The 18166-nt window shown below is 38.6% G+C and overlaps 6 non-coding genes across 6 annotated transcripts; 2 read left to right on the top strand and 4 right to left on the bottom strand.

Annotated features, from left to right (window-relative positions):
- Window positions 1–3307: 3307 nt before the first annotated feature.
- On the top strand, window positions 3308–3381 carry trnat-ugu. The gene has a single exon. It is a non-coding gene; the product is annotated as a tRNA-Thr (tRNA).
- Window positions 3382–3704: 323 nt separating this feature from the next.
- Window positions 3705–3778, top strand: trnat-ugu. Its single transcript has one exon. It is a non-coding gene; the product is annotated as a tRNA-Thr (tRNA).
- Window positions 3779–4499: 721 nt separating this feature from the next.
- On the bottom strand, window positions 4500–4573 carry trnat-ugu. Its single transcript has one exon. It is a non-coding gene; the product is annotated as a tRNA-Thr (tRNA).
- Window positions 4574–5390: 817 nt separating this feature from the next.
- On the bottom strand, window positions 5391–5464 carry trnat-ugu. Its single transcript has one exon. It is a non-coding gene; the product is annotated as a tRNA-Thr (tRNA).
- A 292-nt stretch (window positions 5465–5756) lies between these two features.
- Window positions 5757–5830, bottom strand: trnat-ugu. Its single transcript has one exon. It is a non-coding gene; the product is annotated as a tRNA-Thr (tRNA).
- Window positions 5831–6433: 603 nt separating this feature from the next.
- On the bottom strand, window positions 6434–6507 carry trnat-ugu. Its single transcript has one exon. It is a non-coding gene; the product is annotated as a tRNA-Thr (tRNA).
- Window positions 6508–18166: the final 11659 nt, after the last annotated feature.

Below are 18166 nucleotides of genomic sequence, written 5' to 3'. Positions count from 1 at the left end.
ACATGTTGAACACAAATACCTGTACTTTATACTTCTTACATGTTGAACTCAAATACCTGTACTTTCTACTTCTTACATGTTGAACACAAATACCTGTACTTTATACTTCTTACATGTTGAACTCAAATACCTGTACTTTATACTTCTCTCATTTTGAACTCAAATACCTGTACTTTATACTTCTTACATGTTGAACACAAATACCTGTACTTTCTACTTCTCACATTTTGAACTCAAATACCTGTACTTTATACTTCTTACATGTTGAACACAAATACCTGTACTTTCTACTTCTTACATGTTGAACTCAAATACCTGTACTTTCTACTTCTCACATTTTGAACTCAAATACCTGTACTTTATACTTCTTACATGTTGAACACAAATACCTGTACTTTCTACTTCTTACATGTTGAACTCAAATACCTGTACTTTCTACTTCTTACATGTTGAACCCAAATACCTGTACTTTCTACTTCTCACATGTTGAACCCAAATACCTGTACTTTCTACTTCTCACATGTTGAACTCAAATACCTGTACTTTCTACTTCTTACATGTTGAACTCAAATACCTGTACTTTATACTTCTTACATGTTGAACACAAATACCTGTACTTTCTACTTCTTACATGTTGAACACAAATACCTGTACTTTCTACTTCTTACATGTTGAACCCAAATACCTGTACTTTCTACTTCTCACATGTTGAACTCAAATACCTGTACTTTCTACTTCTTACATGTTGAACTCAAATACCTGTACTTTCTACTTCTTACATGTTGAACTCAAATACCTGTACTTTCTACTTCTTACATGTTGAACACAAATACCTGTACTTTCTACTTCTTACATGTTGAACTCAAATACCTGTACTTTCTACTTCTTACATGTTGAACTCAAATACCTGTACTTATACTTCTTACATGTTGAACACAAACACCTGTACTTTCTACTTCTTACATGTTGAACACAAATACCTGTACTTTCTACTTCTTACATGTTGAACACAAATACCTGTACTTTCTACTTCTTACATGTTGAACACAAATACCTGTACTTTCTACTTCTTACATGTTGAACCAAATACCTGTACTTTCTACTTCTCACATGTTGAACCCAAATACCTGTACTTTCTACTTCTCACATGTTGAACTCAAATACCTGTACTTTCTACTTCTTACATGTTGAACTCAAATACCTGTACTTTATACTTCTTACATGTTGAACACAAATACCTGTACTTTCTACTTCTTACATGTTGAACACAAATAACCTGTACTTTCTACTTCTTACATGTTGAACCCAAATACCTGTACTTTCTACTTCTCACATGTTGAACTCAAATACCTGTACTTTCTACTTCTTACATGTTGAACTCAAATACCTGTACTTTCTACTTCTTACATGTTGAACTCAAATACCTGTACTTTCTACTTCTTACATGTTGAACACAAATACCTGTACTTTCTACTTCTTACATGTTGAACTCAAATACCTGTACTTTCTACTTCTTACATGTTGAACTCAAATACCTGTACTTTCTACTTCTTACATGTTGAACTCAAATACCTGTACTTTATACTTCTTACATGTTGAACACAAATACCTGTACTTTCTACTTCTTACATGTTGAACACAAATACCTGTACTTTCTACTTCTTACATGTTGAACCCAAATACCTGTACTTTCTACTTCTCACATGTTGAACTCAAATACCTGTACTTTCTACTTCTTACATGTTGAACTCAAATACCTGTACTTTCTACTTCTTACATGTTGAACTCAAATACCTGTACTTTCTACTTCTTACATGTTGAACACAAACACCTGTACTTTCTACTTCTTACATGTTGAACACAAATACCTGTACTTTCTACTTCTTACATGTTGAACACAAATACCTGTACTTTCTACTTCTTACATGTTGAACTCAAATACCTGTACTTTCTACTTCTCACATGTTGAACTCAAATACCTGTACTTTCTACTTCTTACATGTTGAACTCAAATACCTGTACTTTCTACTTCTTACATGTTGAACACAAATACCTGTACTTTCTACTTCTTACATGTTGAACTCAAATACCTGTACTTTATACTTCTTACATGTTGAACTCAAATACCTGTACTTTCTACTTCTTACATGTTGAACACAAATACCTGTACTTTCTACTTCTTACACTTTGAACTCAAATACCTGTACTTTCTACTTCTCACATGTTGAACTCAAATACCTGTACTTTCTACTTCTTACATGTTGAACTCAAATACCTGTACTTTCTACTTCTCACATGTTGAACTCAAATACCTGTACTTTCTACTTCTCTCATTTTCCAAACAGCTGGTTCCTTTAGTCTGAATGTGTGTTTGATGCGTGATCATTATTCTTTAGAGTCATTGCGTGCCTATTGATTTGAACACGATCCGTGTATCCATCATTTCCTGGTCTTCTCTAAAGAAGAGGGACCAATGGAAACGTTGTCATGTTGCCGTTGTTCAGCATGGAAACATTCATTAGCTAACAATGACATTATTGTTCTATTAATATAAAGGGAGGTCAGGTACTCTTTAAAACAGCTGCTAGCTATGGGTACTTTTTACTGAAGTACACTTCAAAGCCTCTTTACTTTGACTTGAGTAAAGAAGTTTAGTCAGTACTTCTACCAGAGTATTTTTAAACACGAGTATCTGTACTTCTACTTGAGTAAAGGATGTGTGTACTCTTGCCCTCTCTCCCCATATCAGAGGTTATTCCTGAGCCATGTGTCCTCTCGTCCTTGCAGTCCATAAAAACTGCAATTAAGCATCCGTCAAAGTGTCCTAACGAGCTGCAGTGGAGACAGTAACCGTCCCCGAGGTGGAGTAAACTTGGTTTAAGAGGATTTTCCATCCAGGCGGTGACACTTCTGGGCGAAACGCTCACTGTTTCAGGGAGTAAAATGGCCCCAGTTAATTATATCTAACACTAACACAGAATGAATCAGAAGGTAACCAAGGCTTTGCATGTTCAGTGAATTTACTGCAAACTACATCGATTTTCATTTAGTAAACTGTGTTACTGTGATATATAGTAAATTGGACTACATATGTTTGAGACGTTTAATCCACCACATTGTAAATGAGGTCTGCCCTCATCTTGAAAATGGCTTTATAGACCGAATTTGAGCACAGAGTCTCCTCTCAAAGGCGCTTTGACCACAAACGAAAACACCAATGCAACAAAAGTAAAGTTACATTTTTACGGTTTTTGGAATCTATATTTACGACTAGGTGGTCTTCATGCAGAAGGAAAGCAGAGCAAGAGGCGCTGTGGCTTAGTGGGTGAAAGCGCCTGTCTTGTAAACAGGAGATCCTGGGTTCAAATCCCAGCAGCGCCTCAGGAAGAAGAACAGTCAGAACACTTTTAAAAAGAAATGTGAAAGAATCCAAACATCGAGCACACCTGTACATCACAGTCGACAAGTTAAAGGTATGTCTTTTTTGTAAAAACAATGTTCTCTTTTAGAACTTCTAACCAAAACCCATTGTTCTGGTTCTTGAGAATGAATATAAGTTTTGAATCCTTAACACTTCAGGCCCTTAAATAACACTAATTGTTGTTCTATGGGCCAAATGCATCTGATAGAAACAGGTAAATAATACTAGGAAGTCAAACCTTTTCTTTCCCTTCATCCAATTATAGCCGAGAGCAAGCATAAGAGGCTCTGTGGCTTAGTGGGTGAAAGCGCCTGTCTTGTAAACAGGAGATCCTGGGTTCAAATCCCAGCAGAGAAAGAACATCAATCTGAAAGCTTTAACTACTAGTTTTGTAAGTTTCAGCAAATTAACTAAAATTAACATGAATTTATCATTTTGGAAACCGTATGCCTGAGATTTACACAGTGAAGACTTCAAATTCAGTTGCTCTTAAAGGAACAGTTGGAATAATATGTCAATTTGCTTACTGCCTAGAGTTACATGATAAGATCTATATCTCTCTGTACTGTGAATATGATGCTTAGCTTAGCAACATGCTAGCCTGGCTCCATCCTGAGCTGAGAAATCCTCCTCCCTGCAGCTGGACCGTCTTCATATTGAGTGTTCAGACATGAGAGTGGTATTGATCCTCTCAGTCAGAAGGCGTTATGACCCTGGGTCATTTCTTCTTGATGTGCTTTGATTCGTCAGATCTCTCTCGGCTCCCCTCATGGTGTGTGTGCATGTCATGGATGTATAAAGAGAACTGGTTCGTTCCTATGAAAGAAGCTCAACGGTGCTCTGAGGCAACAAAGGTTTTACTGTATTCAACACTTGTTTCTACCACATCAGTTTGGCCCGTAGATCAAAAACTAGTGTATCCTATGTTGCTGGAATACAATGGATACAAAACGTGTATGAATTCTCAACAACGCCTTCAATGGGGTTTCGTTAGCAATCCTGAGAGTAAAATGTTTGTAGTTTTTTTGACTGTTTAATTTCTCCAATGTTAAAAGAGTTCAGAGGGTTCTCCTGTCTGAGGCACTGCTGGGATTTGAACCCAGGACCTCCTGTTTACAAGACAGGCGCTTTCACCAGCTAAGCCACAGCGCCATTAATGGATACAGCAAAAAAGTATTTATCACCTGTTTCTATCACATCAATTTAGCTCATATAACTAATCGTGTTACCTAAGGCTCTGAGTGATTTAGATTCAAACCTGTATTACATCTAAAGAAGCCCTTTGACAATTTTAAACTAGCTATGTTTTCAAGGAAAAGCGGACCTTAAGGTTTTTTACAGTAGCTTATTGGACTCTTATTATGTCTTCATCGTGAAAACAGTTCAAGCCACTTTCCTATGTGAGGCACTGCTGGGATCTCCTGTTTACAAGACTTTCACCAACTAAGCCACAACGCCTCTTATAGTAGTTGCAGCTGCATGAAAACGATATCATGAGACACTATAGATGTGACCAATACTGGATTAAAAAGCCTCAACCTAAGCTTTGCTTTTGTTTCTACATATTAACTTGAAGCGCCTTTCTTGTAAAACAGGAGAACCTGGGTTCAAATCCCTGCAGAGCCTCACACAAAGCACCACTATATGGACCCTACGGGACCAGTGTTCATTGAATCTACACATTTGTTACTAAAGATCCAGTCTGTGTGTTTGCACAATCCATGCACCAGGTCCAATGGGTTTTATGGTAAAAATGTCCCATTAAGAATCCATCTGAAATTCCTTTTAAGGCCTCCATGGTTTCAATCAATCAAATCAATCAATCAATAGGACACGGCTGTAATAGGCCTAAGGCCTTTTAGTCGCTCATAAATAAATCAGCAGGGATATTCAGTTTATTGATAAACAGTAAGACACCTTACGTCCTACACACTGGTCCTTTAAAGTATACAGATTGCTCATCTGTCTGAGGCACTGCTGGGATTTGAACCCAGGATCTCCTGTTTACAAGACAGGCGCTTTAACCAACTAAGCCACAGCGCCTCTTGTACTTGCTTTTGCGCATTAGTGGATATACAGCAAAAAAGACTTAGTATATATATCACCTGTTTCAATCACATCAATGTGGCCCTTACGACTAATAGTGTAACCTAAGGGTCTGCCGTGATTTGGATTAAAAACTTGTATTAAATCTAAAGAAGCCTTTTGAAAATTGTAAACTTCAGATTTAGGACATAGAGACCTTTAGCTTGTTTACAATGATACACAAAATGCTCACCATTGGACTCTTGTTATTTCTCCAGAGTGAAAACACTTGGAGACATTTTCCCATGTGAGGCGCTGCTGGGATTTGAACCCAGGATCTCCTGTTTACAAGACAGGCGCTTTCACCAGCTAAGCCACAGCGCCTCTCATTGCTTACATCTGCTGCATGGATTGCACAAACAAGCAAACATAGATGTGAACAATACAGGACTAAAAACCCTCACAAACTAAGTGTTGCTTTTGTTTTTACATATTATGTTGAAGAGCCTTTCTGCCGGGGTTCAAATCCCAGCAGAGCCTCAAACAAAGCACCAATATATGGATCCTTTGGAACAAGCGTTCAGCATTTAGCATTTAGAACCAAGCTCCGAACCCGGGGGGACAGAGCCTTCTCCATCGCTGCCCCCACCCTCTGGAACTCCCTTCCACAACACATCAGAGACTGCAGCGACCCCCCACTTTCAAAACACTGACCAAAACACACCTCTTCAGACTGGCTTTGAATTAGTGAATTATGCTGTGTTGCTGTTTTAATATTTATTTATTTTTTATTTCTATTCTTTATTCTATTTTATCATGTTTTATCAAACCACTGTGAGCACCTGGAAAAAGCACCTGGAAAAGCGCTTTGAAATAAAATGTATTATTATTATTATCCATGTTGTTGTAACTTAAGTTCAAAGAGGTTGGTGTACATCAAATCCTACACACTGGTATTTTAAAGGATATAATCTGCTCTTCTTTCTGAGGCACTGCTGGGATTTGAACCCAGGATCTCCTGTTTACAAGACAGGCGCTTTAACCAGCTAAGCCACAGCGCCTCTTGTTCTTGCACTCGACTATAATTAGATAAAGGGTAATGTCACTTCCTAGTATTAATGACCTGTGTCTATCAGATGAATTTGGCCATAGAACAACAACTATTGTTATCTAAGGCCCTGAAGTGTTAGGGATTCAAAACGTGTATTCAATCTCAAGAACCAGTTCAATAGGTTTTGGTTAGAAGTTCTTCTGACAGAACATGTTTACAAATAATACATACCTCTAACTTGTCTGCTGTGATGTACTGGTGTGCTTGATGTTTGGATTCTTTCACCAACTAAGCCACAGTGCCTCTTATTGCTGTTGCAGCTGCATGAAAACTATATTATGAGACACTCTAGATGTGACCAATACTAGATTTAAAACACTTAACAAGTAGGCGTTCTTGGTTTAAACGCCTTTCTTGTAAAACAGGAGGACTTGGGTTCAAATCCCTGCAATGCCTCACACAAAGCACCAATATACGCATCCTACGGGACGAGTGTTTAGTGCATCTACATTGTTGTTACTAAAGATCCAGTCTGTGTGTTTGCATAATCCATGCACCAGGGGCCTATACTACGAAGCTGGTTCAACCTAACCTGGATATGTTTGAGTTAGCCGGTTGGCCTAATCCAAAACATACGCGCTCTCGCTAAACTGTACTACGACGCTGGTTACCAAGTGGATCGCTCAAGCCAGCCGTTTCCTATCTAGTTAGGTGCGCGTTCACATGAAAGGGGTGGTATCTGGAGCATTCGACCAATCACAAACATGGAGAAGCGCACTGACAGCGCGGCGTCATACTTCCTGAATGAAAAGTGAACTTTAATACTAGTCAAAAATGAAGAAGTTAAACTTTAAACATCCATGACTTAAACACTTTATCCAGGATAAAAGCCACATAGCTGCACCTGCAAGGTGAATACAGCTGGGAACAGAACAAGTGTTTGAATGCGTACATTAACAGGTTTATGATATCACTGCCCCGTCTAAAACACGATCTGACTTTAATTACATTCGTCTCGAGTGTTTCGTCAACTTAATGTGTTGCTTAAAATAATACTTCTGCATGTGACACTGTGAGTGTTGCACGGCCAGATACGGCTCAGCTGACTCAGATCAGGAGATATATGATACATTATGAAGTGATATGGACTGTACTTAATGTTACTCTGATCCGGTTACTTATGTTGTGGCAGATATTTAAGTAAGCTTTCTTAACGCTAATGTTATAATAGTCAAATTGCTCTGAAGATGGAGCTGATATTCTATTAATGTTCATGTTCACACAGTCGGTGATTTTTGCCGGCCGTCTTTCCTGCGACGGCAGCTTTTCTGTATTTCCTTTCTCCTGTAATATGACTTGATCGCTTTAAACTCCGCACACTGAGCTCTGATTGGTCAGCAGGCAGTGCTTTCACTGAGTTGAGCTCTTAGCCTGCAACCTAACCTGGTCCTGACCAGGTTAGCCGCTAAGCATAAGTTACCATGGAGATCTAGCCCGCTAAAAAGAGAACCAGCTTCGTAGAACCGGAAAGCCGGAGTTTTCCCTGAATTTAGCCGGCTAAGCGAAAATCCTGCTTCGTAGTATACCCCCCAGGTCCAATGGGTTTTATGGTAAAAATGTCACATTAAGAATTCATCTAAAAGTCCTTTTAAGGCAGGGGGGTCAAACTCAATTTCATCCCGGGCCACATCAGCATTATGGTTGCACTCAAAGGGCCGGTTGTAATTTTAATTATATATAAATATACATATGTAAATATATAATATGAAATAATGTATTATATTACATTGTTGGCCCTGCATTGGATTATTATCAGTTCTGGTAATATCTTCCTAGATAACTACGTCTGAAAGCAGAAATCTAGGGCAAATAATTGAAAGTAAATATTCAACAATTACACCAATTGTATTGTATATTATGTTCTTTGCAAGCTCTTGCGGGCCACATAAAATTAGGTCGCGGGCCGGATTTGGCCCCCGGGCCTTGAGTTTGACACCCCTGATTTAAGGCCTCCATGGTTTCAGCTCTATGCTTAGGCAGGGATGTTCTGTTTATTGAATAAGCAGTAAGATAAGTCCTACATAGATATATTATGTCATTTGGAGCACTTAATGTGAATTAACTTGGTTTGAAAGCCCTTTTTTTGTATCGTAGAACATTTTCCGTTGTTTTTGATTAAGGAACTAATATTAGAAACCTCTTTGTTATTTTTGCAGATGTGTGGTTTGTTGTCTTGGCTCTTCTCTGGAGAAATCTGAAATGAACTGTGCAGCTTGTTGGGAGCGAGTAGAGTGAGGAGTGACCTGGTTACTTAGACCTGGGGACATAAAAGCAAATACGTGTTTTTTCTCCAAAACGTCAAAAGTAAGTGCATTCCCTGAAATGTCATCCATTCCTTCAATCCAATAATTCAACTCCTAACAATAAGAAGGAGTGATTTGTGTGCAGTGATGCTGACGGTCACTGTATCTGATTCACTACAGATCTAAATCACTACGGACTGATGACAATACTATTTGGTCAGAAACGGTGTTGGTCTTATATCTCAAATAGGCGTTACTGAGATTGAACTAATTGTATGTGTAGTTTAAAGATAACAGTTATGCATTATACCTTAAAAACACGTACTTGTAAGTGAAATAAATTAATGTAAATTTAACAAACGACAATTTATATTCAATATTAAAACATCTAAAGCAGTCAGAATCAGAATACCTGTATTAGTCCCGCAGAGGGGGCATTTAAGTCGTTCTGGTTGTTATAACGAATGCACTCACGTTTACAATCAAGTTTTTTTGGTGTGACCTAGAAGCCATTACTTTAGAGTGCTTTAAATAAAACATATATTTAAAGCAATTATTCGCTACCTAGATGGGTAGCTAATGTAAGCTAGCTAATAGATAGTAGGTTGGTAGGTGGGTGGATAGATCTGTATGTATTTGAACATCAGCTATCTTTTCTTCAGCTCAGTTGCCATTGAGGCATCACACTGGACCAGGTAGCTTGCAAACGTGTTCCTGTCCCATTACCGGCATTGTGCTCAATATGATTTGGAAAGACGGTGATCCCACTGTCGACACGGGCAACATTTCACTGCAACAAGCCCGTTTTTCTCTTACCTTTGTCTTCCCGTCTGGCATTGAGAGTTATTATAAACTGTCCACCTGAGCTTTCGTATGTCGTTCGACCGGCTCATATGTTTTTGTAGCTTCTCCTCAGATTTCTGATGAAAGACGTCACCTTAAAACACTGGTGATGATTCCCCCTATACTTTGTTCATGGTGGATTTGTATTAATGGGTGTAGATGCTGCTTTACTTTATACAAATCAAATATCATCTTATTGTCATGTTACTCTTGGTATTAAAACTGATTGTATGTCCATGTCTCAGCGGTGGTTTCACACACACACACACACACACACACACACACACACACACACACACACACACACACACACACACACACACACACACACACACACACACACACACACACACACACACACACACACACACCACTCTCTGATCTCTGTGCACTCGTCCTGCAGGTCCAGATTCACAGAGACGGAGAGTGGACAAACACATCTACAGATATATATATATATATCTACAGAGTGCTTGTTATTTGGTCAGTGTTCTCTCTCTGAACATACTGGAAGCACTTTCTGCACCAGATGCATAGTCACAACAGATGTTTGATATAAAGAATAAAGAACAAATCCACACACTGGTCCTTTGTTGCTTCAAATGAACATTGTATTCACTGTTTTTCTTTAATAGAAGACATTAAAACCCCGATTTTGGCACAGACAAAAACACCCACTGTACAGTAAATGTGACTCCACGAATAGTCATGAACAGATACACAGTCAGTGAAAGGATACAGAAATTGTTCTTCTTTTTAAATAGCAAAAAGCATGATTTAAAGTGTGATCAAAACAAGCCAAAGAGACACAGCACAGACATGTCTGAAGAATACACAATGTATATTTACATGTTACATTACATACTTGTTAGACGCTTTTATCCAAAGCGACTTACATACTCGCCTCGTATATGAAGTATATTTCCTATAACCAATATCATCAGAAATGCATTTTTCACATCAGATATCTCCAACACATTACATTCAAAATGGAATTGTGACGTAACTGCATATCGGGTATTTAAGGGGTTACAAGAACACTTTGCTGTATATCTCTTGGAGATCTTCATTCAATGTTCAAAGTTGATTGGATGTAAATGTAATCCCGAAAAACAGAACAATTACAAAATGCATTCACCTTTTTTGCAAGATTTCCCGTTGACCTGTCAGGGGCAATCACTCAGTCTCCAGCATCATTTGTATTTTAAATATTCACATATCGTTTCATTTGGGTTGAACAGTCGTTATGCAATCAGGAGTAGATCGGGTGCTGTGGTCACATTTGATTTCACGCTTTTCCAAGCGTCTGTAAGTGGAGACACATTGGGAAATTATAGCACAAATCTGCAATGATCAATGATTTCTCATTAATACTAATACACCACCGTATATATATATATATATATATATATATATATATATATATGTATGTACTTGCTATACATTAAAATACAATGTGCACATTTATTTAATTAACTTTATATATCTATTTTTTGTTTTTATTGGAACACTTAAAACATTTTCGTTTATACAACCGTGTTTTATTTAATTTCTTTCTTCAACTTCTTATGGTTATAGGAATGTTTTTTATTGTTGTTTTCATTTACTGTTGATTTGTTGTTCAATCAAGACAACAAAAATGGTTGGTTAATTATTCAATTCTAATCCAATATATTTGTTTTATTTAATTGAAAATTTTTTATTAGACATTTAAATTGAACTTCTTATTTTTACTTAAACAAAACTTATTTTTTATTTGTATTGAATATTTAACTTCTAATGTTTCTATAAATATCCGTTCAAGCCATTTATTTATATATTTTTCGAGTTACAAAACCCAGCTTCGCCCAGAATAAGTGAAGTATTGTGATTCAATCTGATTATTAAATGAATTAATATAAGGAAATATGAATGCACAGGAGTCCATATACAAAACAAAGGTATTTAACTTAAGAAATGCAGACCCTGACTCTCAGTCTTTGATTAAATTCAGGACATAAATTCCCATGAATGTGTAAACAGTGGGTTTTCAGACACAGCCAGCAGCACGGAGAGGTTTATGAGCGTTTGTTTAACAGGCACTAACACTGTGAGCAGAACTCATGGCACAGAGTCGGCAATCATCAAACTGTACGTCTCTCCATGGGATAATTCATTTTACAACACAACACAGACACAGATAGGCTTTGCAAGCTGAGGAAACCCAGAACAGGAAGTGAGTTTTCACAAAGCAACGATACTGATCCACTTCTTTACGCTACATATATATTGCAGAGGCTGTCCTCCCTTTGTTTTATATTTGCATTAACGCTGTGTGTTGACCCCGTGAACTGGAGGATTTTCTCTAACTCATACGATGCATTTTACTCTGCCTGAAGGATCATCTATACCTGTACATATTCTTATATATAACATATATTTGTTCCTCTTTTTGCTCGATGAAGTGTACAGTGAGTGATGCATCAGTGAGGACATGAACACACAATGTGACGGTGTTTTCCTGCAGGACAATCAAGAGAGAAACCAAAAGGCCAATAGGATTTAGAAGGGTGCAGGGATATCATATTTCTGTATTGGACCCTGAAGGCAGCATCTCCCTGGTCCAATGGGTTGTGATTTTTCAGAAATTAATCTCTGTGTAAAACAAACATTTATGATAGTTACACGTTTAGTTCAGGAGGATAATCTCCACATATTAACACCACTTTATGATTTATGAAGTAAATAGCTAATGTTGGGCTATAAAGGAACTACAGCACGGTCACATGACTTCACGTCACCACCGCTAAGCTAAAGGCGGCTAATGTTGGGCTATAAAGGAACTACAGCACGGTCACATGACTTCACGTCACCACCGCTAAGCTAAAGGCGGCTAATGTTGGGCTATAAAGGAACTACAGCACGGTCACATGACTTCACATCACCACCGCTAAGCTAAAGGTGGCTAATGTTGGGCTATAAAGGAACTACAGCACGGTCACATGACTTCACGTCACCACCGTTAAGCTAAAATCTAAAAATCTTTTTAGCTTACGTGTTAACCACAGACCTCAGTTCAATCAAAAAACCACTGTCTTCTAGACAAGAAGACAGGAAGTGCTAACATGCTGACTCATTTCCAGGCTTAAGGACTCATTTCTGCAGCTATATATTGATGTTTTCCTTCAGTGTATTAGAGTAAAAAAGGTATATTAGTATCATTTACATGTCATCCCCTCCTCCTGCCCGCCTCCTAAAGAAGAAATATTACTTTTCAATTATCTAATCTAATGAGGCACACAAATGCTTGAGAAAGCACCAAATTGGTACATTGTCACCATTCGTAATAATAAGAACTGCATGGATGTGTGTGTGTGTGTGTGTGTGTGTGTGTGTGTGTGTGTGTGAGGCATGCTTCAGTATGTGTGTCCTCTCCACTCCTCTGCGCTGTAATTAGCATGATTGGAGAGCGATGGTTGGATCGAAACACAGGAAGAGAGGCTGCTGATGAGGCTATTCACCCCGCTGTGCATCCTGTCTGGCGCCTCTTCTCAGCAACAAGTGTGTGTGTGTGTGTGTGTGTGTGTGTGTGTGTGTGTGTGTGTGTGTGTGTGTGTGTGTGTGTGTGTGTGTGTGTTAGAGAAGCAGAGAAGGAGAGAGAAAGCCTGCTCATTTGAGGAGCACTCGAACAAAGTTGATTACACATTCATTAAAGCCTCTCGTTCGCCCGCTCCACTTGACCTGACCTGGGTGAGGGATGGGGGTTGAGATGATGACATGATATGTATTTTTGGAGTACATGTTCTCACTCCACTCTCCTCTCAGACAGCTGCTGCTACATTATAATGGATAATATGTTATGGCATATTAGGTCGGTCATTCGCCCCTTTGATCACAGTTGATTGGTTGGGATTCACTTTGAAGAGGTCGGTTAAACTCTAAATCACCTCCTGTACAGGACAAAAAAAAAGTCAATGGTTCCTGAATGTGTTTGTGGTTGTAAGCCTGAAATAAGGTCTGTGGTTAACACAAATTGAAGAGATTATTTATTCCACGACATAAAATACGTCAGTAAATACCCAACTGGTGAATTTAAAAACAGAGGTTGCTAACAAGTGTCTAAATGAGACGACTTAATGTCATCGCGTCCAACATTAGCCACCTTTAGCTTAGCGGTGGTGACGTGAAGTCATGTGACCGTGCTGTAGTTCCTTTATAGCCCAACATTAGCCACCTTTAGCTTAGCGGTGGTGACGTGAAGTCATGTGACCGTGGTGTAGTTCCTTTATAGCCCAACACTAGCCACCTTTATCTTAGTGGTGGTGACGTGAAGTCATTTGACCGTGCAGTAGTTCCTTTATAGCCCAACATTAGCAACCTTTAGCCTAGCGGTGGTGACGTGAAGTCATGTGACCGTGCTGTAGTTCCTTTATAGCCCAAAATTAGCCACCTTTAGCCTAGCGGTGGTGACGTGAAGTCCTGTGACCGTGCTGTAGTTCCTTTACAGCCCAACATTAGCCACCTTTAGCTTAGCGGTGGTGACATGAAGTCATGTGACCGTACTGTAGTTCCTTTATAGCCCAACATTAGCCACCTTTAGCTTAGCGGTGGTGACATGAAGTCATGTGACCGTGCTGTAGTTCCTTTATAGCCCAACATTAGCCACCTTTAGCTTAGCGGTGGTGACTTGAAGTCATGTGACCGTGCTGTAGTTCCTTTATAGCCCAACATTAGCCTCCTTTAGCTTAGCGGTGGTGACGTGAAGTCATGTGACCGTGCTGTAGTTCCTTTATAGCCCAACATCAGCCACCTTTAACTTAGCGGTGGTGACGTGAAGTCATGTGACCGTGCTGTAGTTCCTTTACAGCCCAACATTAGCCACCTTTAGCTTAGCGGTGGTGACAGGAAGTCATGTGACCGTGCTGTAGTTCCTTTATAGCCCAACATTAGCCACCTTTAGCTTAGCAGTGGTGACATGAAGTCATGTGACCGTGCTGTAGTTCGTTTATAGCCCAACATTAGCTTTTTACTTTAGAAACCATAAAGTGGTGTTAATATGTGGAGGTTATCCTGCTGAACTAAACGTGTAAGAATCATAAATGTCTGTTTGACACAGAGATTATTTTCCAATCACATGGAGAAATCCCATTGGACCAGGGAGATGTTTCCTTCAGGGTCCAACACATAAATAAGATATTCCTGTACCACTCTATTGATCTGGGTTCATGAGTTCACAACAAGGTTATGAGAGACATTGCTGTTGAGTTTTCAAAATGTATTATTTTGGCATTTTGAGCTCCACAAGCTAACATCAAATTCAACTTCCAATATCTATCCCCCACGCAACAACAAACAAACCAATTTGTACCTTTTTTTTAAAAGGGAGACAGGGAACATGTTATGTCTTTGAATCATCGTATCAGAGCAGGAGACAACAGAGTGCATCCTCTAATCAAATAACGTGAGGTAATAAAATCTCGGCTCTGTGATGGAGATGTAATGATACTGAGAAGATCTGCTGCCTTTGCACACAGTCATTTAGATATACTTCATTATTTCAGGATGATTTATATCCTTGCATGGTTCTGCCCGAGAAACAGGAAAGCATTGCTAGAAGGTTGAGCATGTGCACTCAAAAGCTCGTTTCTTTTCCATGCTTTTAGGTAAATTGGACATTTGGCGAACTTGAGGTCCCTAAAAACTTTTTCTTTCCAATCAGCTAATTTCTATGAGTGATGAGACCCTGCAGGAGCACACATTTTCTGCCAAAGCTCAGTTGGAAAATGTTATTATTTAAATGTAAAATTATGATTTATTAACAGTATTTTAATTAAAATCTGCAGGGGGTTGGTTGCTCTTGGTGCCAGGGCAATCAAATCTGATTAAAATAATATTTCACCCCCACAATGATCATTTGTACACCAATTACTCCACATTAGTTCACAGGTGGAGGTGTGCGAGAAAATCTAAATTCTGGGGTGAGTAAATTATATTTAAAAGTTTTTTTCTTGGTGCATTTCTCCTTTAAACTTTAAACAGTGTGGACTCCAAAGTTCACCTTTGCTGTTCTTTTTTTACTTATTGATATGCTTTTTACCAAGGCATATAAGCTTTATTTTGTTTAGATGTTAAAACATAAGAAAATAAACATAAATGTCATTCTACCTACAAAAATACTACCTTTTTGCTATATGGTCCCCCATTTTATTTTAACTTGTCGTTTTTTCCCCCGTTTTTTTTAGGTAAATCGACGCTTCAGATGTAATCGTTCATGAATCTTAACCTGCCGGCGGGGGCTATCGAACAATTTTTTACGAAACTATGTCTCAGGGCTTCTTAACATTTAACAACCTATTAATGTGTCATACCCACTTAACGGGAAGAAACTCAGCTAGGCAAAGACAACACACAACTTCACTTACGGGGCCAAAACGGCAAATACATCTTACCTTTGCTGTTTTCTGATCAAAAGAGGTGTTCAATGGCATTACAACGCATATAAACACTGCTGAAGGTTAATCCAATGTCTCTGTGTCACTTTGAAATGATTACTGATAATCCATCATAACATTTAGGGCAATGAACGTAGTTTTCTATAGATCGTAACCCAGCTTCCGGTTTTGGGCGTGCTTGCTGCGCATCACTCTCATTCACCAATGGTAATGTTTAGATGGATTTAGGAACTTCCCCTCGATTCTATTGGCTCTAACGGTTCAAAAGAGGTGTCAATCACCAAAATCCACCGATGGGTTCCAGAGATATGGCAAATCCACCCAAATGACCCCAGAGGTGGGTTTTTCTATAAGTAATGGGGTTTTTTGGACGGAAATTATAATTTACATGTTTTTACTATGTTCAATCTGAATTTAATTTAAAATAAAAACATCTATATTGATTCTGACTTCTCTACATCCAACTCACAGGTGTGTCATTGCTTTGAGAAAAAAGATTATTAATGTACCCCTTTTAGAAGAGAAGATATAGTCATTTGTTCTGGGAATGTCATTTTCGAGCCTGAGACCTGAAAAACAGGCTCAGGGCTTAACAGGTTATGGGAGAAAACCACTATCCTAAGTGTATTAAATTGCAGTAAGGGTTACTCTTCCCTTAATCCTTTTACCTACGAATGGAAGTCCGTCACATCACTCAACAAGAAATATATTTATCTGTCAATGTGCAAAGCCAGAGATCTAAGATTTTGATGTTTTTACGACTGAACTGAGGACATGGTGAAGACATAAATCTCCGCACGTTCATTTTCCCGCCTCTGGAAATAAATTGGGATGTCATGGTGCTGACAGGACGATTTGTAGTTGTTGTTGTGTTTGTACGTCCTCTATTTTGGTTTTGCACACAATGTGCGATACGTCAGATATGTATCCACGTATCCAACACAGAGTTATGTTAATCTAACGAGCAGAATAAAGACATTGTGATTCCTCTGAAGTCAAATCAGCTCCTCAGCTTCCCGTCAGCTGACACTGGCATCTATAACAACAGCTTTAGTGCGCCGTGAATAGACCGGGAGTCAGGGGGTGACTGTGTGTGTGTGTGTGTGTGTGTGTGTGTGGTGTGTGTGTGTGTGTGTGTGTGTGTGTGTGTGTGTGTGTGTGTGTGTTGTGTTGTGTGTGTGTGTGTGTGTGTGTGTGTGTGTGTGTGTGATGAGTGATGAGTGACAACAGGTTTCCACCTTGAAGCTAGGATTGAGCCACTAAGTGCATCTGATAATAGTGAGAATTTTGAAGTGATTTCCAAATGCAAAACAAGCAAAACTAGTTGGAATTTGTTTAGTTTTTTATCTGTAAGCATCATTACACTTATTAAAAATGTATTCTGTGTTCTTTCTTGCTTTTGTCGGCCAATTTCAACCTTGAAAGAGCAGTGAGTACTAAATATACCTGATCATCGTGGGGCTTTTGGAGGGATTTCCAAATTCAAAAAAAGCGAAATTCTCAAAACTATTTATGAAAATGTATTTTTTAGTCTTTAAACATCATTACTTTTTATTTAAAAAAGGATTATGTGTTCTTTCTTGCCTTTTGGTAACAATGTCCACCTTGAAAACAGGCATTAAGTCTCACTTCATCTGATAAATGTGGGACTTTTGGAGGGATTTCCAAATTCAAAAAAAGCGAAATTCTCAAAACTATTTATGAAAATGTATTTTTTAGTCTTTGACTATCATTCAGTTTTATTAAAGAGGGATTATCTGTTCTTTCTGGCCTTGTGTTTACTGCTGTCTGATGAATCAGAGCTCCACTGTTTGCAGGATGTTCTCGCTTAAAGCCTTTGCTTGTTCTGTACACAGCACATATTGGGTAAATATTGTGGATTTAGTACAAGCTTACTGCAGGATGTTTATAGTAAAAATATTCCGGCTTTCATTAAACAAACTCTGCATGGATATAGATACCATAGATGTTTGTATATCATGATATTATCCCAACACTGTGACACTGAGAGAAGCTTAATGAGTTTCCTGTAAAATCTCACGCCAGGATTGACATTTTCTACCGTCGTTAAACATGTGTGTGTGTGTGTGTG

Source organism: Gymnodraco acuticeps, unplaced genomic scaffold (genome assembly GCF_902827175.1).
Source record: "Gymnodraco acuticeps unplaced genomic scaffold, fGymAcu1.1, whole genome shotgun sequence".
NCBI classification, from domain to species: Eukaryota; Metazoa; Chordata; class Actinopteri; order Perciformes; family Bathydraconidae; genus Gymnodraco; species Gymnodraco acuticeps.
The sequence above is the reverse complement of the archived record's forward strand: the minus strand, read 5'-3'. Positions and strand labels throughout refer to the sequence as shown.